This window comes from Saccopteryx bilineata, chromosome 3 (assembly GCF_036850765.1).
Source record: "Saccopteryx bilineata isolate mSacBil1 chromosome 3, mSacBil1_pri_phased_curated, whole genome shotgun sequence".
NCBI classification, from domain to species: domain Eukaryota; kingdom Metazoa; phylum Chordata; class Mammalia; order Chiroptera; family Emballonuridae; genus Saccopteryx; species Saccopteryx bilineata.
Window position 1 is genome coordinate 188355385 of NC_089492.1, and position 22770 is coordinate 188378154.

Consider the following 22770-nt stretch of genomic DNA (forward strand, 5'->3'; position numbering starts at 1 on the left):
ATAGTCCCCTCTGAAGAAGTTCTTACAGCTGATGCGACCCTGGTCTCAGGGAGGAAGACTAAGAGAGTCCTCTCCTGGGACTGACTCTGCCCACCTCCCAGGAAGTGGCTAAGCCCCTCTACCAGATCCAACAATAAGCTCATAGAGACCCACACTTTAAATGTTCATGCTCCAAGCCTCTCTTCCTTCCCTTTGTAGAATCTAGTCCAGCAGGGCCAGATATCCAGCACCCAGGCTAGCTGACTGTGAAGCTCCACCCTATCCAATGTACATGGACCACTGTGCAGATGCTGATCACAGAGAGCAGAACTTGCCTCAGCTGGGCCAGGTGTGAGGATACCTTCCTTAAGATACCACTCTAGCAAGGGTTGTTAGGTCCTGAACCAATGCTCTCCACAGTTGGCCACTAGATGTGCCATCTCTGGGCCTCCCTGGCAGGAACTCGGTGCAGACCAGTGGGAGACACTGCCCATGACTGCCCTTCAGCAACCTCTTAGAGCGATAGGCAATCCAGAGTTTGTGGCTGCCTCTGCTGGACCCATAAGCTCATGGAAGTAGCAAGCTACACACCTAGGCTGGCTTTTACCCACAGTGGGCCTGAAGGAAGGTCCACTTAAAAGGCCAAGGTTCCTGGCGCTGGCCCATTGGCTCAGCAGTAGAGCATTGGCCTGACATGTGGAAGTCCTGGGTTCAATTCCCAGCCAGGGCACACAGGAGAAGTGCTCATCTGCTTCTCCACTCTTCCCCTTCTCCTTTCTTTCTATCTCTCTCTTCCCCTCTTGCAGCCAAGGCTCCGTGGGAGCAAAGTTGGTACGGGTGCTGAGGATGGCTCCATGGCCTCCACCTCAGGAGCTAGAATGACTCTGGTTGCAGTGGAGCAATGGCCCAGATGGGCAGAGCATCATCCCCTGGTGGGCATGCAGGGTGGATCCTAGTTGAGGCATATGCAGAAGTCTGTCTGTCTGCCATGCCCTGCTTCTCACTTTGGAAACACACACACACACATACACACACACACAAAAGGCCAAGGTTTCCTGAGTCCCGCCTTCTGCAGCCTCTATTTGCTGGCTACTTGTTGGGCTCAGCCACAGAAAAAACCTATGGTAGAGTCTAGAGCAGGCATAGCCAACAGTTTTTGCCCCCGGGCCAGATTAGAAAGAAAACATTTTTCACGGGCCAGACAAAATATTAAAATAAAAAAATGTTAAATACCAAAATGATTTGTTTAAGTAAACAAAATTTTATTATGTAATTTGTTTATGAATAAATGTGAGTGAAAAAAATTTAATATACATTATTTTAATAAAAATATAATTACATACCATATAAATATGCAAACTTTATCGTAATCAATTGAAACAATATTTAATTAATAAATTTCAGTTATTAACCCCTTATCAGACATATTGTCAAATATGTTCTCCCATTGTGTAGTTTGTCTTTTTATTCTGTTCTTATTGTCTTTAGCTGTGCAAAAGCTTTTTAGTTTGATATAGTCCCATTTGTTTATCTTCTTTTATTTCACTTGCCCGTGGAGAAAAATCCGCAAATATATTGCTGCGAGAGATGTCAGAGAGCTTACTGCCTATGTTTTCTTCTAAGATGCTTATGGTTTCATGGCTTACATTTAAGTCTTTTACTCATTTTGAGTTTATTTTTGTAAATGGTGTAAGTTGGTGGTCTAGATTCATTTTTTGGCAGGTAGATGTCCAATTTTCCCAACACCATTTGTTAAAGAGGCTGTCTTTACTCTATTGTATGCTCTTATTTTCTTTGTCAAATATCAGTTGTCCATAAAGCTGTGGGTTTTTTCTGGGTTCTCTGTTCTGTTTTATTGATCTATGTGCCTGTTCTTACGCCAGTACCAGGCTGTTTTGAGTACGATGGCTTTGTAGTATAACTTGATATCGGGAAGTGTGATACCTCCCACTTTATTCTTCCTTTTCAAGATTGCTGAGGTTAATCATGTTCTTTTTTGGTTCCATATAAATTTTTGGAATATGTGTTCTATATCTTTGAAGTATGAACTTGTAAAACTTAATACCAGGAAGACAAACAACCCAATCAAAAAATGGGCAAAAGAAATGAATAGACACTTCTCCAAAGAGGACATACAGATGGCCAATAGGCATATAAAAAAATGCTCAACATCACTAATCATTAGAAAAATGCAAATTAAAACCACAATGAGATATCACCTCACACCAGTCAGAATGGTGCTCATCAATAAAAAAACACACACATAATAAGTGCTGGCGAGGATGTGGAGAAAAGGGAACCCTCCTGCACTGCTGGTGGGAATGCAGACTGGTGCAGCCTCTGTGGAAAACAGTATGGGGATTCCTCAAAAAATTAAAAATTGAACTGCCTTTTGACACAGCTATTACACTTTTAGGAATATACCCTAAGAACACCATAGCACTGTTTCAAAAGGAGAAATGCACCCCAATGTTTATGGCAGCATTGTTCACAATAGCGAAGATCTGGAAACAGCCCAAGTGTCTGTCAGTGAACGAATGGATTAAAAAGCTTTGGTATATATATACTATGGAATACTACTCAGCCATAAGAAATGATGACATCGGATCATTTACAACAACATGGATGGACCTTGATAACATTATACTGAGTGAAATAAGTAAATCAGAAAAAACTAAGAACTATATGATTCCATATATAGATGGGAGATAAAAATGAGACTCAGAAATATGGACAAGAGTGTGGTGGTTACTGGAGGGGGGAGAGTAAGGGGAGGGGTAGGGTGGGGTAGGGGAGGGGCACAAAGAAAACCAGATAGAAGGTGACGGAAGACAATTTGACTTTGGGTGAGGGGTATGCAACATAATCAAATGTCAAAATAACCTGGAGATGTCTTCTCTGAACATATGTTCCCTGATTTATCAATGTCACCCCATTAAAATTAATAAAAAATTTAATTAATAGAATGAGCTTGAAGGGGTTATATCACAAATAAAACAATTATTTTGTTTTACAAATAGCCTGAACACATTTTCAGTTATCAACTGCAGCTATTGTCTATGCTACAATGCCACTTGATTCAGCACACTTGACCACAAAAATAACAAATTGTTTGACCTCGGGTGCGCACTGGCAAACTCCACCTAAAAGAATATGGGTTTCACATTGCTGCTAAATGTCAAACAGTTCATATTGAGTACAGACAAGTACAAAAGTTGTAAATCTTTATATGGGATTTTTATTAAAAATAAGTATCGCAAATCCATTCTACCAATTATTGGAAGTTAACCCTAGATTAGTCATACGCGGAATTCTTTTCTGCATATCACACCATCTTCTTAAATATCTTGATTTCCAATAATCAAAAATGCTTCCGCTTCTGAGTAGCTGAGATTTTAAAGTAGCAGAGAATATTAAAAGTTTAATCGCGGGCTGCATAAACTCATTACGTGGGCTGGATTCGGCCCGCAGGCCGTATGTTAGCCATGCCTGGTCTAGAGCCTGTGGCAATTCAGGGATTAGGAAGGGTGGTAGGTGTGGCTCCACCCCTTGGCCCCAAGTGTCAGTCTGTCCAGACATTTTTTTGTTTGGTTTTTGAACCTAATGATGAAAACTTTATTTTGCATCAAGGTATTTAGAAAATGAAGCTGTATTTGGGGCACTTTACAAATGAGGAATGATTCAAATGCTGTGAGTACAAACTCAGGTACAGAATTATTTTCTAGCTATTACCAGATACTCCGTTACTAATGCTTAACGGAGTAAGTAAAACATGATTTACCACACTAAAATGCTAGAAGTGAAATATGACAGAATTCAAACCAGCAGATATAAATGCAGCACCTATCAATATTAAAAAAATCCAACAAGTACTGGATAAATCAATACTGAAAAATAGCTCTGGCCATTAGCACATCTTACCTAAAACTAACCAGAAAGCCAGTCCATGATTTTTTTTTTTTTTCAGTCCATGATTTTTTAAAGCAGTTTACTGGGGGAAAATTATGGATTCTAGATAAATTCAGTAAAAAAAAATGGGCAATTTTTGGCTAACACTACAAAATAAACTGGTTTTCGGAAAACATTTCAAGTCATTTTCAAAATATTTGATAGACTGATCATCAGAAGAACTTAACTAGTCTGTAGAAATTCATCTTGAAATACAAATGAGGCAAAATTATTTTGAGGGGTTTTATATATCCTTCATGCCTGTGTAATATGACTGTAATCATTTTATGAACAAAAGCAGCACAATTCTGAGAGTGGCGTGGCCTTGGAGCCCATGCACACCCACATAATTATACATACTGGGCATTGCCACTAAGTTACAGAATGGGCAAATGAGTCAGTATCAAAGGTAAAATATTTTATCACAGTCATTCAAATTTTTGTAAGTCTTACACTAACTGTTTGCACAGGATACAGAAATCCTGTTGCATTTTATGCAATATTTTAGGTGGCTTTTAATTTTTCTTGATTTATCATTGTTTAAAAATCTTCAAAACAACTCAGTGAAGCTCATGACAGTGCCTGGCACATGCAGAGATAGCCTTTTATTGCCTTTAAACACTGTCACACCATCTGACCATTGGTCTTCACCAAGCAATTCTTTTAGGGTCTGCTCAAAGGACAAGCCACAGGTCATAGGTGAATTGGCAAACTGAGCATTGCCAATCAGTTTCAAGTCCACAGGGCTGCATCTCTTCATCGATGCACTTTCTTTAGGTAGTGATAGTTAAAAATGCAAAGCATTATGCATTCAGTCACATAGCCAAACAAAAAAAGTGAAGTCTCCTGAAGCTATTTAACTAGTCATTCCAAAACCTCCTGCAACCACTTGCTCTGTTAGGACCATCATAACTTTCCCTACCATAAACAAAAAAATAAATGGTATTGCTGCTCTCCTAATATAGGCACTGCTCCATGTCATTGAACATTTATGGATATTCCCACTAATAACTGTCAGAAGCCTCAAATAACCTGAAATTAATTTTCCAGCTTTATTGTCACTAGCCAGAAGTAATTTTTTTTCTGTTATTTGCCTGTTAGCCAATTATATTTTATTTTTAAAAAAACAGTTGGACTTTATAAAGCATATAAAATTTTCAAAAAAAGAAACACAAAATTTGCTTTCATTGCATTACTGAATACCTGAGGCAGTTGAGTAAAAATGCACATTTAATACCCCTGCCAACACCACTCAGCACTTCCCTTAGGTTATTCATGTTAGTGTTAGATAAAAGTGAAACAGGTTTTCTGTGTCAACAGCTTAGTTCTATTTTGACTTAGGAGCAATCTATTTTTTTCCTTTTTTTGATGAATTTAGTGAGTGCATCTTTAAGCCGATTTCTTGCATTAAGGAAAATTAGAATATTTGTAACATTGAGAAGACAACAAAAGGGAAGTGCAGAGCTCCTCTCTTTTCTTCCCTCCCCCCATTTTTTTAAAGCTGGGTGTCATATATTTCAGAGAGCATAAAGTATACATTCTCACAGAGACAGCAGTTTGAAAGTTGCCTGGTGCTCAGAAACAGCTGGCTAAGTAAAAAGCTGTGCATGTGATTCTGGATAGGGGTTCAGCTGCCCATCTGTTGGCTAAGCACTCTGTCTTCGGTTTGGCATCTGCCTCTGTGATGGGCTGTTTCCTGAGCCTTTACTTCTATCTTGACTGAAGTAGTCCACTTTGCAGAGCTTTCTGCTGTTGGTGCTGCTTTACTTGAGTCAGAATTTTCTGAATTTTCCTCTGGGCAACCTGGCAAGCATAGAAATGACCAGTTATTTTGTCCACCACAGATGGTTCTCGGGTGTCTGGTCATGAGGGACAACAACTTCTGCACTAGACAAATTCTGGAGTTCATCCACCATTTTGCCTCGTTTTCCAATAACTCTGCCAGCAGCAAAGGATAGTACTCTGATATGAGCTTCAAGTTTCACCTCTTCTTTAAGACTAACAAAGTTTTCTTCTTTAATTTTTCTATAAATTCTTCCCTGAGCCTTGAATTGGGCTGCTGGTGGCCCGACGATAATCACCATCCTCACTTCAGCATCTGGGGTTTCAGCTGGAGTGATCTTAATAGAAGCTCCTGCAAAGGGAGAAAGCTGTTGGATGTGCTGCCCCTGCTTGCTGATAGATAAGGCTGGAACAAACAGATGAACAGTCTCCTTTCTGATTGCTCAAACTGTAGGTAAGGAGGAGTCACAGCTGAAGGGGGCCCTGAGGTGGAGGGTGGCATCCCTCATGTAGGTGGGAACAGACCCACAGCATTCAGATTTAATCCAGGAATTAAATGTGCTTGGAGATTCATAGAAGTGATTATCATTTTCATAAGACTCTGATTTTCCTCATTATCTCCTCCTCAGCTTTGGCACGTTTCCACATTGCTTGTACCATAATGGTGTGCTCCGGATTATATAGTGTCAGTTCTTGGAAGTGCCTCAATGGTCTTGAGGGCCCAGCTCTCAGCCAGAGAGTCCACAAACGCGTAGCTGGTCTTTACCAGAAAGGGTCCAGACACTGGGATCTTGGCATCCTTGAAGATAGTTTCCAGGTCCAAGGGAACGATGTTCTCACTGAGGTTTCCAATATATAGTTTGTTCATTGTGAAGTGTGGTTGTTTTTTTAAAAAAAAAGTTAGGGAAAAAAAAGAAAAATTAAAACCACCCACAAGGATAGATGTATCCAGCGGGTTTTGTTTCCCTCTTCTTCTGACATTAAAATTCACAAACACAGTAAGAACCAAGGACAAGATCAAGCAGAGAGAAGTCAGATCCAAGGGTTGTTTTTCCTTTTCTGGGTATTGAAAAAAAATACAAAAAAGAAAAAGCCTTCCTACAACCTAAACACATCAATGAGTCTTCCTAATTTGGAGAAGGAGTTGAGATTAGTGAGAAAAAGGAGGGGGGAGGGACGGATAGACTACTTTTTGTCTCTTCCTCCCCAACCCCTTCTGTCCATACTTTTTTCACAGACCTCAGTAAGGTGTGATCTCTGAGACCCAGAGGTGTGGTCTCAGAGTACAGACAGTTTCGACTGAATCTCTCATGAAATCACCAATCTTAGACTCAGGAGTGTGTGGGGGAAAGCTCGGGCCTCAACCCCAGAACACTGAGTCACTAATGTACCTCCTGCTTCCTGGCTGGCTTCTCAGAACGATCCAGTCTCCATGATTGGGCAAGAGAGACTCCCAAGGGTGGAACAATTGTTTTTACCCAGGCTGATGCCGCTCAGGGGAATGCTCCACCCAAGAAAGATGGGGACTGCAGTATTGGAGAATGACTCAGCACAGGGGTTCTGGTGGCCATCCCCCACAGTGTCACCTCCTGGGCCTCCAACACTCTCCACAACACTCTAGTCCTCTCAGCTCTTCCTCCACCAGAGCCACCAGAGGGTAAGTGGCTATAAACAAGATTTTCTGTGCTGGCCTTTTAAGATGGAGCCTGCATATCTGAGAGCTCCGTCTCTTTCTCACAGACAGAAACCCCAGCTCTTTTCACTGCCAAATGCCGTGTGGGCACCTCTTCTAGTCTCTGGGGCTGAGGACTCACACCTCTCAGGGCAAACCTCCCTGCAGTGAGAGTCCCTCCAAACCCTCAGCCTCCACTCGCTTCTGGGAGTGGGGCAGCCCTTTCCGCATCTCCACCCTTCCTACCAGTCTCCAGGTGGCTTCTGCTGTGATCCTTGGTTATAGACTCCTCTTCGTTAAGTCCAAAGTTGGTTTTTCAAGATAATTGTTCTTAAATTAAGTTGTAATCCAATTAGATTCCAGGAGTTGGCAGTTGCAACGTCCGCCTATACTTGGTAGCCATCTTAGAATCCTCCTAGATATCAATAACCTTTATGGGGTTTTTTTTTCTAATAAATATTTACTGTTCCTATCTATGAGCTCTGTGCTAAGTGCCAGAACATAGCAACACTGAATCAATCAGATATGACATTGTACTGTATGTCAATTTAAAAAATAAAAGTTCAGCCTGACCTGTGGTGGCACAGTGGGTAAAGCGTTGACCTGGAATGCTGAGGTCACTGGTTCGAAACCCCAGGCTTGCCTGGTCAAGGTACATATGAGAGTTGATGCTTTCTGCTCCTTTCCTCCTCTTCTCTGTTTCCTCTCTCTAAAATGAATAAATACAATCTAAAAAACTCCCACAAAACTTCTTTAAAAAAAATAAATAAAAAATAAAAGTGCAACAAAAGAAATATATATATATCTTGAAGTGTTGGTTTTTTGCCACCCCTATATGTATGTATAACCCAAACCCAATTTTGTTATATAGGTTCATCTGCCAAGGGTCCTTATAAATGAAGTAAGTCCTAACACAATTATACACCTGCTCTTTCACATCACCCTTTTCCTGTACACTTTGCAGGCTTTTTGTTTTCTTTTTTTTTTTTTGGTTTTACTTAGCAGGTGTTTTGTTTTTGTTTTCTTTGTTTGTTTGTTTTACTTAGCAGGTGTTTTAAAAGTTCTTCCACAGCCTCCTCATCTGCAAAATTGGCCTCACCTGCAAGTTTAATGCTTTCCACACCATATCACCTTTTTTTTTTTTTCTTTTTTTTTTTTTTTTTCTGAAGCTGGAACGGGGAGGCAGTCAGACTCCCGCATGAGCCCGACCGGGATCCACCAGGGGGCGATTCTCTGCCCATCTGGGGCATCGCTCTGCTGCAACCAAAGCCATTCTAGCGCCTGAGGTAGAGGCCACGGAGCCATCCCCACCGCCCAGGCCATCTTTGCTCCAATAGAGCCTTGGCTGCGGGAGGGGAAGAGAGAGACAGAGAGGAAGGAGAGGGGGAGGGGTGGAGAAACAGATGGGCATTTCTCCTGTGTGCCCTGGCCGGGAATCGAACCCAGGACTCCTGCACGCCAGGCCGACGCTCTACCACTGAGCCAACCGGCCAGGGCCCATATCACCTTTTGAAGTGAGTCATTCAGCACTAACTGAGAAGGGTTTAACATTTTCCTGGCCATAAATTTCTTTGGCTTTCCTCAAAAATTTGCTCATTATGCTTTATTAAATCAGGTGTCATCTCATGAATCCACAAATTTAACTGCTTTTCCATCTTTTCATAGCTTTGTCATGCACTATATACGTGGAGAATACATTCTAAGACACCTGGGAGATACCTGAAGTAGCAGATAGTATCAAACCCTACTTATACTGTTTTTCCTTATACATACACAGCTATGGTATTTAACTTATAATCGGTCACAATAAAAGATTAAGATCAATAGCTAATAAAAAAAGAAGAATTATAACAATATACAGTATTAAAAGTTATGTGAATATGGTCTCTCAGGGGATCCTTTGCTAAAGTCTTCATTATAGGCTCACCGCTTCCTGGCGCAACATGCGCTATCAATGAGAACACCCACAAATTTAAAGCCTTAATCTTTTTTTAAAATTTATTTATTAAATTTAATGCAGTGACATTGATAAATTAGGGTACATATGTTGAGAGAAAACATCTCTAGATTATTTTGACATTTGATTGTGCTGTATACCCCTCCCCCAAAGTTAAATTGTCTTCTGTCCCCTTCTATCTGGTTTTCTTTGTGCCCCTCCCCTCCCCCAACCGGTCTCTCCTTCTTCGCCCCATCCCCCCTCCCCCCACCTCCCACCCATGTTGCCATCACATTCTTGTTCATGTCTCTGAGTCTCATTTTTATGTCCCTTCTATGTATGGATTCATATAGTTCTTAGTTTTTTTTCTGATTTACTTATTTCACTCCGTATAATGGTATCAAGGTCCATCCATGTTATTGTAAATGATCCGATGTCATCATTTCTTATGGCTGAGTAGTATTCCATAGTATATATGTACCAAAGCTTTTTAATCCACTCGTCCTCTGACGGATACTTGGGCTGTTTCCAGATCTTCGCTATTGTGAACAATGCTGCCACAAACATGGGGGTGCATTTCTCCGTTTGGAACCGTCCTATGGTGTCCTTGGGGTATATTCCTAAAAGTGGGATAACTGGGTCAAAAGGCAGTTCGATTTTCAGTTTTTTGAGGAATCTCCATACTGTTTTCCACAGTGTCTGCACCAGTCTGCATTCCCACCAGCAGTGCAGGAGGGTTCCCTTTTCTCCACATCCTCACCCAGCACTTATTCTGTGTTGTTTTGTTGATGAGCGCCATTCTGGCTGGTGTGAGCTGATATCTCATTGTGGTTTTAATTTGCATTTCTCTAATGATTAGTGATGTTGAGCATTTTTTTATATGCCTATTGGCCATCTGTATGTCCTCTTTGGAGAAGTGTCTATTCATCTCTTTTGCCCATTTTTTGGATTGGATTATTTGTCTTCCTGGTGTTGAGATTTACAAGTTCTTTATAAATTTTGGTTATTAACCCCTTATCAGATGTATTGTCAAATATGTTCTCCCATTGTGTAGTTTGTCTTTTTATTCTATTCTTGTTGTCTTTAGCTGTGTAAAAGCTTTTTAGTTTGATATAGTTCCATTTGTTTATCCTGTCTTTTATTTCACTTCCCCGTGGAGATAAATCAGCAAATATGTTGCTGCGAGAGATGTCAGAGAGCTTACTGCCTATGTTTTCTTCTAAGATGCTTATGGTTTCATGGCCTACATTTAAGTCTTTTATCCATTTTGAGTTTATTTTTGTGAGTGGTGTAAGCTGGTGATCTAGTTTCATTTTTTTGCAGGTAGCTGTCCAATTTTCCCAACACCATTTGTTAAAGAGGCTGTCTTTACTCCATTGTATTTCCTTACCTCCTTTGTCAAATATCAGTTGTCCATAGAACTGTGGGTTTATTTCTGGGTTCTCTATTCTGTTCCATTGATCTATATGCCTGTTCTTATGCCAGTACCAGGCTGTTTTGAGTACAACGGCCTTGTAGTATAACTTGATATCAGGAAGTGTGATACCTCCCACTTTATTCTTCTTTTTTAAGATTGCTGAGGCTATTCGTGTCCTCTTTTGGTTCCATATAAATTTTTGGAATATGTGTTCTATATCTTTGAAGTATGTCATTGATATTTTAATTGGTATTGCATTGAATTTATAGATTGCTTTGGGTAATATAGACATTTTAATGATGTTCATTTTTCCTAACCATGAGCACGGTATATGCTTCCACTTGTTTGTATCTTCCTTGATTTCTTTTATCAATGCTTTGTAATTTTCCGAGTACAAGTCTTTAGTCTCCTTGGTTAAGTTTACTCCTAGGTACTTTATTTTTTTGGTTGTAATTGTGAAGGGGATTGTTTCCTTAATTTCTCTTTCTGACTGTTCATTGTTGGTGTATAAAAATGCCTCTGATTTCTGAGTATTGATTTTATATCCTGCCACTTTGCTGAATTCATTTATCAGGTCCAGTAGCTTTTTGACTGAGACTTTAGGGTTTTCTATATACAATATCATATCATCTGCAAATAATGATAGTTTTACTTCTTCTTTTCCAACTTGAATGCCTTTTATTTCTTCTTCTTGTCTGATTGCTGTGGCTAGGACTTCCAGGACTATGTTAAATAAGAGTGGTGAAAGGGGGCACCCCTGCCTTGTTCCTGATCTTAAGGGTATTGCTTTTAATTTTTGCACATTGAGTATGATGTTGGCTGTGGATATCTCACAGATGGCTTTTTATCATGTTGAGGTATGTTCCCTGTATTCCCACTTTGCTGAGAGTTTTGATCATGAATGGGTGCTGGATTTTATCAAATGCTTTTTCTGCATCTATTGAAATTATCATATGGTTTTTCTCCTTCTTTTTGTTTATGTGATGAATCACATTGATTGATTTACGAATATTATACCAGCCTTGCCTCCCCAGAATAAATCCCACTTGATCATGGTGTATGATTTTTTCCATATATTGTTGGATCCAGTTTGCTAATATTCAACAACGAAACCACAGAAAAAGAATTCAAAAATATAATCCCTTTTACAGTTGCAACAACAACAAAAAAACCCCAAAAATACCTAGGAATAAACATAACAAAGAATGTAAAGGACTTATATACTGAAAACTACAAAGCATTATTAAAGGAAATTGAAAAAGACACAATGAAATGGAAAAATATTTGTTCGTGAATAGGAAGAATAAATATAGTTAAAATGGCCATATTACCTACAGCAATATACAAATTTAATGCAATTCCCATCAAAATTCCAATGTCATTTTTTAAAGAAATGGGGGAAAAAATCTTCAGGTTTATATGGAACCATAAAAAACCTTGAATAACCAAAGTAATCCTAAGGAAAAAAAACAAAGCTGGAGGCATTACAATATCTGACTTCAAACTATACTACTGAGCCACGATAATTAAAACAGCATGGTACTGGCAGAAAAATAGACCCATAGACCAATGGAAGAGAATAGAGAGCCCAGAAATAAAACACCATATATATTATCAAATTTTTAATAAAGGAGCCAAAAACATACAATGAAGAAAAGAAAACCTCTTCAATAAATGGTGCTGGGAAAATTGGAAAGCCACATGCAAGAGAATGAAACTTGACTTGTCTCCTTAAACAAAAATTAATTCAAAATGGATCAAAGACCTAAATACTGTATAAGATCTGAAACAATAAATTACATAGAAGAACACATAGGTACTAAACACATAGACCTTGACAGTAGAGAACATTTTATAAATTTGACCCCAAAGGCAAGGGAAGTAAAGGCAAAGATAAATGAATGAGACTACATCAAACTAAGAAGCTTCTGCACAGCAAAATAAACTGTCAACAAAACAAATAGAAAAATAAATGAGAGATGATATTTTTAAACAACACTCAAATAAGAGACTAATATTCAAAATATATAAAGAAATCACAAAACTCAGCAACAAACAAGCAAACAATCCAATAAGAAAATAGGAAGAGGACATAAACAGACACTTCTTTCAAGAAAAAATACAAATGGCCAACAGATATATGAAAAAATTTTCATCTTCACTAGTTATTAGAGAAATGCAAATCAAAACCACAATGAGATACCACCTCACACCCGTTAGATTAGCTATTATCAACAAGACAGGTAATAACAAGTGTTGGAGAGGCTGTGGAGAAAAAGGAACCCTCATTCATTGTTGGTGAGAATGTAAATTAATACAACCATTATGGAAGAAAGTATGATGGTTCCTCAAAAAATTAAGAATAGAACTAACATACAACCCAGCAATCCCACTATTGGGTATATACCCCCAAAACTTAAAAACATGGGTACATAAAGACACATATGCACCCCCATGTTCATCACAGCGTTGTTCATGGTGGCCAAGACATGGAAACAGCTGAAATGCCCTTCAATAGAGGACTGGATAAAGAAGATGTGATACATATATAAATGGAATACTACTCAGTCATAAGAAATAATGACATTATGACAACATGGATGGACTTTGATAATGTACTGATTGAAATAAATAAATTAGAAAAAAAACTAAGAACTGTATGATTCCATACATAGGTGGGACACCAAATTGAGACTAATGGACATAGATAAAAGTGCAGTGGTTACCAGGTATAAGGGAAGGGTGGAGAGGAAGGGGGGTGAGGGAAAGGGAGGCGCTTAAAGAGAAACAAAATATAGGGTGCCAGAAGATGATTTGACTTTGGGTGATGGGTACATAGCATAATCAATTGTCCAAATGATGTGGAAATGTTTTCTCTAAATCTGTGTAGTCTGGTTGACTAATGTCACCCTGCTAAATTTAGTTGTCTAAATAAATAAAGATCTTAAAAAACAAAAAACGTGAAATGTCCTGAAGAGATTAGGACAAAAATCTGACCATGGCAGATTGCAGCCAACATCTCCAAACCAAAGCCATAGTAAGGGCAGGGCTTCCATAGGGTAGATGAGGATTGTGAATCTAGACAGAGGACAAAAGCTTTTCCTGTTACAAAAATAAAGTCATTCCTTTGGGAAGAAGATTCTCTCAGAACTGACACACAGAGATCATTGCTTATCACACAAATGTGGACATCTGGGTTGGGGCTGCAAGTCTCTCTCTATCCTGTTCGCACCAGGCTTCTCCACAACTCTCTCCCAGTAGCAGTCAAGATTCTGGACTCCTTGTTTCCTTAAACCTTTATTCCTTTTAATCAATGTTGCCTCTTATCTTCATATACACTCTCAATGGGGATGTCAGTGCCATCTCTGTCAACCTGAAGATGTGACGAGGGACATCAGAAAGATGAAACAAATCAAGAGAATCCCCACTGCAGCCACACTTGGCATGTTATCCAGCAGCAGAGGCAGGCAGTGACCATCTCTCAGTGCCTTACTCGAATTCTTTCATCCTTCCTGGGCACCACAAAACTGAGGACTGTGCCTGCCTCTTTCCCAGCCCTGAAATAGATCTATTCATTTCCCAGATGTTTATTTAGAGTTGATTTTATATGGAGACTTTCTGCTAAAATAAACTTTTCCCTTTCAATTATTTTTATTCATGTGACCCTTATTTGCTTTTTGATACAAGCATTTCTTCTCTTATTCTCAGAGTCCTAAACTTTAATAAAACCATGGTACATATAAGAAATTACACCACGAAACACTTTCTTTTTTTTGCTAAATATAAGAATAATCTAATGATTTCCTACAAGTATCCTAAACACTGTTGCAATAATCATTTCAATGGCCATTATCCTGCAATCTGTGTCCCAGAGCTGTAGGCCTCTAGGACATATGCAGCTATAACAAGAGATCATTAAATCTCTTTGATGATCTCTCTTTTGTGTGTCAAGCATACGTTATGGTCTAAATACTTAATACCTATTGCACACATATGTATGACTTTTTAAAAGTGTACATGCTGCTATGATTAGTAAAATACAAACCCATAAACTTAGTTTACAGCTCAACAAATATAATGGTGAGGCTAAATAGTCTTTACAAATATTTAAAATTTTTAATTGAGGTCCTAGCACCCCCAAAATATTGGTATAATTAGTGCCATGGCAAGAACTTGCAAGACAGAAGTCAATGAAGACTTAGGCCCATATTCTAGCTTAGTCACTGATGGGCTCTGAAACCTAAGTCAAGGCATTGGTCCTGGTAAACCTCAGTTTCTTCATGTGCAAGAAGATAACCAAACCAACATCACAGAATCTTTATAAGAAATATAAATTAGATCATGTTGTAGTTTTTCAAGATTTTAAAATTGTGTCTTCTTCATAAAATTTTGATTCTAAATAAATAAAAAAAGTCATGGGTAGTATTCAGGATTCTATATTTAAAATATCTTCAGCTAATTCTGATATGAAACTATCTTTGAAATAATCTACAAACTAATAAAAAGTAAGTTAAATTATTTTGAAGTTGTAATTAGTTCTGAAAATAGAAAGTATTATTACTAATAAGTGATGAGGCAATCTAAAAATCTCATGAAACTAATATTTAAGGACTACTTTACTAGTTAAAGATCCTGTAGGGTCCTGGCCAGTAGGATGCATCTGAGATAAGTATTTCAACACAGGAGCTCTATGTTTTTTGTCCAAGGGCATAGAAAGCAGGGGGAAAATAAGTATGGTAGAATAAAAAAAAAAGGAAACAGGAAGAAAACCACACCAAAGCATATCATAATCAAATTTCTGTGAACCACTAATAACAATACAGTTTTAAAAGTAGCCAGAGATGTAGAGTGGGAAGGGTGTGTATATATGTGGAAAAACAAACTAGATAAAAAAGAACAAAAATGAGAATTATAGCAGACTTCTTATCAAGAACAGTGCAAGCCAGAAAGCAGTGTAGTGACAACTCTAATATACTAAAACAAAAAACTATCACTTTAGTATTCTATACTCAAAAGAATAGCTCTCAAAAATGAGGAGAAAAAATGACTTTTTACAGAGAAATTAAATGAGTTTAACAAGGTTGTAGGATACAAGGTCAGCCCACATAAATCAATTGCTTTTCTCTTTTTTTTGATAGCAATAAACTATAAAAAATTGAAATTAACAAAACAATATTTAAAATGTCATCAAAAGGATGAAAATACATAGAGCTAAATTTAACAAATTACATGCAAGACAAAGTCAATAAAAACTATATATCATTGTTGAGATAAATTTAAAAACACCTAAATAGCCTGACTAGGTGGTGGCGCAGTGGATGGAGTGTCAGACTGGGATGCGGAGGAACCAGGTTTGAGACCCCGAGGTCACCAGTTAAAGCGCGAGCTCATCTGGTTTAAGCAGAAAGCTCACCAGCTTGGACCCAGGGTCGCTGGCTTGAGCAAGGGGTTACTCGGTCTGCTGTGGCCCCACGGTCAAGGCACATATGAGAAAGCAATCAATGAACAACTAATGTGTCACAATGAGAAACTGATGATTGATGCTTCTCATCTCTCTCCTTTCCTGTCTGTCTGTCCCTATCTATCCCTCTCTCTGACTCTCTCTCTCTCTCTGTCTCTGTGGAAAAGAAAAAAAAAGAAAAAGAAAAAGAACCAATTAAAAAAACACCTAAATAAATTGAGAAATATGCCATATTAAAGTATCAAAAGACTTAATATTGTATATTTTCCCAAATTAATCTATAAATTTAATAAAATCTCATTCAAAACACCATTATCCTCCTTTGTAGAAAGTGATAAACTGATTCTAAAATTCATATAAATAGACAAATTCATGTAAAAATAACCAAAACAGCTTTTGAAAAAGAAGAGCAGGCCCTGGCTGGTTGGCTGTGGCATGCAGGAGTCCCGGGTTCGATTCCTGACCAGGGCACACAGGAGGGGCACCCATCTGCTTCTCCACCCCTCCCCCTCTCCTTCCTCTCTGTCTCTGTCTTCCCCTCCTGCAGCCGAGGCTCCATTGGAGCAAAGTTGGCCCGGGCACTGAGGATGGCTCCATGGCCTATGCCTCAGGCACTAGAATGGCTCTGGTTGCAACAGAGCAACGCCCCAGATGGGCAGAGCATCGCCTCCTGGTGGGCGTGCCGGGTGGATCCCGGTCAGGAGCATGCAGGAGTCTGTCTGACTGCCTCCCTGTTTCCAACTTCAGAAAAATAAAAAAATTTAAAAAAAAGAGCAAAGTTGGAAGACATATATTACCTGATTTTAAGATTTATTATGAAGCTACAATTATCAATATAGTATAGTATTGACATAAAAATAGACATACAGACAGAGATTCCAAGATGGCAGCAGAGTAGTCAGGCACATAGACTGCCACCTCCTATGACCAAACTGGATTATAAATTAATATAAGAACAATCATCGTGAAAAACCAACTTTGAACTAAAAGAAAAGGACTCGAAAAACAAGGAGCATAGAAGAATCCACACCAATCCTGGCAGGGAGTGTGGGGGCACAGTGCGAGCCACCCTCACTCCCAAGAGTGAGAAGAAGCTGAGGCTGAGGGTCCAGAAGGGCTCCCATTGCAAAGAGAGAAACCCTGAGAGGCGGGGGTCCTCAGTCCCAGGACCAGAGCCCCAGCCTAGAAACCCAGGGACTGGAGGAGACAGAATGACAGCATTGAGTGAGAAGAAGAGTGAGAGTTCTGTCTGTGAGAAGCAGCTGGTGAAAGAAAGTGCAGCCTTAAAGGTCCAGCACAGAAAATATTGCTCACAACCACTTGCCTGGGGCTCCAGGGGCGAGGTAGGATGAGAGGTCTGGTCTTGCATAAGGAAAGTGGGGAGATTGAGACACAATGGTGACTAGAAGAGGAGACTTGAGCTGACCTGAGTCATTCTGCAGTTCCGAGGTGGCCATAGCTTGGGGAGGGGTTGCTCCATCCGCCCTGCACAAGCCAAGTGTAGAACCAGTTGACCCACCTCCAAAAAGCTCTCCAGCTCTAATCAGCATGAAAAGTTGTTCAGAAAGGAGAAAGTAAAGGGTAAAGGCAGTGACTCTGGTCTCCAGGGAGCCCAAGCTACACCTCCCCCTTCATACTGAGAACGTGCCCCACCCCCAGAGAGACACTAGGCAGAATACACCTTCAGAATCTCAGAGGTCACACCCACCGCATTCTTGGATACAATTTCAACTAAAAAACAAAACAAAACAAGATATGCCCACTTCCCCTCCTAAAGACAGAAGCCCCCTGCTGAAATCAGCAAACACAAAAGCTCCTTGCTGGGATCAGCAAACACAGACACTTCCTCTGGACTCAGAAAACAAACAGCAGGCCCTGGCCAGTTGGCTCAGTGGTAGAGCATCGGCCTGGCGTGCAGAAGTCCTGGGTTCGATTCCTGGCCAGGGCACACAGGAGAAGCACCCATCTGCTTCTCCACCCCTCCCCCTCTCCTTCCTCTCTATCTCTCTCTTCCCCTCCCACAGCTGAGGCTCCATTGGAGCAAAGATGGCCCGGGTGCTGGGGATGGCTCCTTGGCCTCTGCCCCAGGCGCTAGAGTGGCTCTGGTCACGACAGAGTGATGCCCCGGAAGGGCAGACCGTCGCCCCCTGGTGGGCGTGCTGGGTGGATCCCGGTCGGGCGCATGCAGGAGTCTGTCTGACTGTCTATCCCCGTTTCCAGCTTCAGGAAGAAAAAAGAAAAAGAAAAAGAAAACAAACAGCAAGGAAATTAAGACTTTTAAGCAGCTCTACTAGTTAAAGAGAATTAAAATCCAAGCAACAAGCAGAGGCTGAGGAATAAAGACCTGGAGGAGAAGCCACATTCCATAAACCAAACTGAGACCCACAACTCTAACAAGCTTGCAAACCACACACAGAAAGAATGGAAAGACAGAGGAATGTAAACCATATGAATCAACAAGAAAAGTCCCCAGAAAAAGAACTGAGTGAGATGGAAGTAATCAAATTACCAGATGCAGAGTTTAAAATAATGATTGTTAGGATGCTTACAGATCTTAAAGCTACAATGGATGGACTTAATGAACACCTAAATAAAGAAATTGCAAGCATCAAAAAGAACACTGAGATCATAAAAAAGAATCAATCAGAAATGGCAATTACAATATCAGAAATGAAGACACTAGAAGGAATCAACAGCAGGCTGGATGAAGCAGAGGATTGAATCAGCAAATTAGAAGACAAGATAAATAAAATCACAGAAACAGAGCAGCAAAAAGAAAAGGGGCTCATAAAGTCTGAGGAAACTATAAAAGAACTCTGTGACAATATGAAGAGAAATAATATCTGCATCATAGGGGTTCCTGAAGGAGAAGAGAAAGAACGAGGGATAGAGAACCTGTTTGAAGAAATCATAACTGAAAACTTTCTTAAACTGATGAAGGAAAAGTCACACAAGTCCAGGAAGTACAGAATCCCGATTAAAAGAAACCCAATGAAGCTTACATCAAGACACATCATAATTAAAATGCCAAAGTTAAGAGAAAAGAAAAAATACTAAAAGCAGCAAGAGAACAGAAATCAATTACCTATAGAGGAGCCCCCATAGGGATGACATTTGACTTTTCAACAGAAACACTTGAGGCCAGAAAGAAATGGCAAGAAATATTTAAAGTAATGCAAAACAAGAGCCTACAACCAAGACTTCTTTATCCAGCAAGATTATCATTTAAAAATGAAGGAGAAATAAAAAGCATCCCAGACAAAAAAAAAAAACCAACCCCAAAACTCAAGGAATTCATTACAGCCAAATCAGTACTGTAGGAAATGTTAAGGGGCTTGCTGCAAAAAGATCAAAGGAAAAAAGAAATAGAGAAAAAGAGAACTATAGATCAAAAGAATAAAATGGAAATAAACAATTAAATATCAATAATAACCTTAAATGTAAATAGATTAAATGCTCTAATCAAAAGAAACACAACAACTGCATGGATAAGAAAACAGGACCTGTACATATGCTGCCTACAAGAAACCCACCTCAGAACAAAAGACACACATATACTGAGAGTAAAGGGATGGAAAAAAATATTTCATGCAAAAGGAAAGGAAAAGAAAGCTGGGGTAGCAATACTAATATCTGACAAAATAAACTTCAAAACAAAGGCAAGAGATAAAGAAGGTCACTACATAATAATAAAAGGAGCATTGCAACAGGAAGATATAACTATTATAAATATATATGCACTTAATAGAGGAGCACCTAAATATATAAAACAGATTTTGATGGACAAAAAGTGCGAGATCAACAGCAATACTATAATAGTAGGGGATTTTAATACCCCACTAACATCAATGGATAGAACCTCCAGACAGAAAATCAACAAAAAAACAGTGGCCTTAAATGACACACTAGATCAACTGGATTTAATAGCTATCTTTAGAACATTTTACCCCAAAGCAGAAGAATATACATTCTTTTCAAGTGCTCACAGTACATTATTAGGATAGACCATGTGTTAGAATACAAAATAAGTCTTAATAAATTTAAGAAGATTGAAATCATAGCAAGCATCTTTTCTGACCACAACATCATGAAACTAGAGATCAACTACAATAGAAAAACTGAAAAACATTCAAACTCTTGAAGACTAAATAGCATGCTATTAAATAATGAATGGGTTAACAATGAGATCAAGGAAGAAATAAAAAATTTCTTGAAACAAATGAAAATGAACATACAACAACTCAAAATTTATGGGACACAGCAAAAGTAGTCCTGAGAGGGAAGTTCATAACATTACAGTCATACTTTAAGAAGGAAGAAAAAGCTTAAATAAACAACTTACCCCTGCATCTAAAAAAACTAGAAAAAGAACAGCAAGTAAAGCCTAGAGGAAGTAGAAGAAAGGAAATAATAAAGATCAAAGTGGAAATAAATGAGATAGAGGCAAAACAACAACAACAAACAATACAGAAGATCAATGAAACCAAGAGCTGGTTCTTTGAAAAGGTAAACAAAATTGGTGAACCTTTAACCAGACTCAACAAGAAAAAAAGAGAGAGGGCTCAAATAAATAAAATTAGAAAGAGAGGAGAAGTAACAACTGACAAAGCAGAAATTCAAAGGATTATAAGAAAATACTATGAAGAACGGTATGCCCAAGGATGGGACAACCTCAATGAAATGCTTAAATTCCTTGAAAAATATAGCCATTCAATAATCAATTTGGAAGAATCAGAAAAGCTAAACAGACCAATTACATAAAAAGAGATTGAAACAGTTATCAAAAAACTCCCAAAAAACAAAAGTCCTCGGCCTGATGGCTTCACAGGTGAATTTTATCAAATATTTAAAGAAGAACTAACTCCTATCCTTCTCAAGCTATTTCAAAAAATTCAAGGAGGGAAAACTTCCAAACTCCTTTTATGAAGTGAATATAATCCTCTTTCCAAAACCAGGTAAAGACACTACAAAGAAAGAAAACTATGGGCCAATATCCCTGGTGAACTTAGATGTTAAAATTTAGAACAAAATATTAGCAAATCGGATCCAGCAATACATGAAAAAAATCATACATCATGATCAAGTGGGATTTATTCTAGGGAAGCAAGGCTGGTACAATACTTGCAAATCAATCAACATGATTCATCACATAAACAAAAGGAAGGAGAAAAACCACATGATAATATCAATAGATGCAGAAAAAGCATTTGATAAAATCTAGCACCCATTTATGATCAAAACTCTCTGCAAAGTGGGAATACAGGGAACATACCTAAACATAATAAAGGCCATCTATGACAGGCCCACAGCCAACATCATACTCAATGGGCAAAAATTAAAAGCAATCCCCTTAAGACCAGGAACAAGGCAGGGGTGCCCCTTTCACCACTCTTATTCAACATAGTTCTGGAAGTCTTAGCTACAGCAATCAGACAAGAAGAAGAAATAAAAGGAATCCAAATTGGAAAAGAAGTAAAACTATTATTATTTGCTGATGACTTGATACTGTATATAGAAAACCCTAAAGTCTCAGTCAAAATACTACTGGAACTGATAAATAAATTCAGCAAGGTGGCGGGATATAAAATCAATATTCAGAAATCAGTGGCATTTATATACACCAACAATGAACTGTCTGAAAAAGAAATTAAAGAAACAATCCCCTTCACTATTGCAAAAAAAGAGTACCTAGGAGTAAATTTCACCAAGGAGGTTAAAGACCTGTACTCAGAAAATTAAAAGACATGGATAACAGAAATCAAGGAAGATACAAACAAGTGGAAACATATACCGTGTTTATGGATAGGAAGAATAAACATCATTAAAATGTCTATACTACCCAAAGCAATCTATAAATTCAATGCAATTCCTATTAAAATACCTATGTCATACTTTAAAGATATAGAACAAATATTCCAAAAATTTATATGGAAATAAAAAAGAACACAAATAGCCTCAGCAATCTTGAAAAAGAAAAATAAAGCAGGGGGTATCACACTTCCTGATATCAAGTTATACTATAAGGCCATTGTACTCAAAACAGCTTGATACTGGCATAAGAACAGGCATACATACAAATGGAACAGAATAGAGAACCCAGAAATAAACTCATATTTATGATCAACTGATATTTAACAAAGGAGGTAAGAACATACAATGGAGTAAAGGCAGTTTCTTTAACAAATGGTGCTGGGAAAACTGGACAAATACATGATAAAAAGTGAAACTAGACCACCAACTTACATCATTCACAAAAATAAACTCAAAATGGATAAAAGACTTGAATGTAAGTCGTGAAACCATGATCATCTTGGAAGAAAACATAGGCAGTAAGCTCTCCGACATCTCTCGCAGCAATATATTTGTTGATTTAACTTCACGGGCAAGTGAAATAAAGGACAGGACGAACAAATGGAACTATATCCAACTAAAAAGCTTTGCACAGCAAAAGACAACATAAACAGAATAAAAAGACAACCCACACAACAGGAGAACATATTTGCCAATACGTTCAATAAGGGGTTAATAACCAAAATCTACAAAGAACTTGTAAAACTCAACACCAAGAAAGTAAA

The 22770-nt window shown here is 38.6% G+C and overlaps 1 pseudogene; it reads right to left on the reverse strand.

Moving 5' to 3' along the window:
- Window positions 1-5637: 5637 nt before the first annotated feature.
- Window positions 5638-7612, reverse strand: LOC136329952 (insulin-like growth factor 2 mRNA-binding protein 3 pseudogene; annotated as a pseudogene).
- Window positions 7613-22770: the final 15158 nt, after the last annotated feature.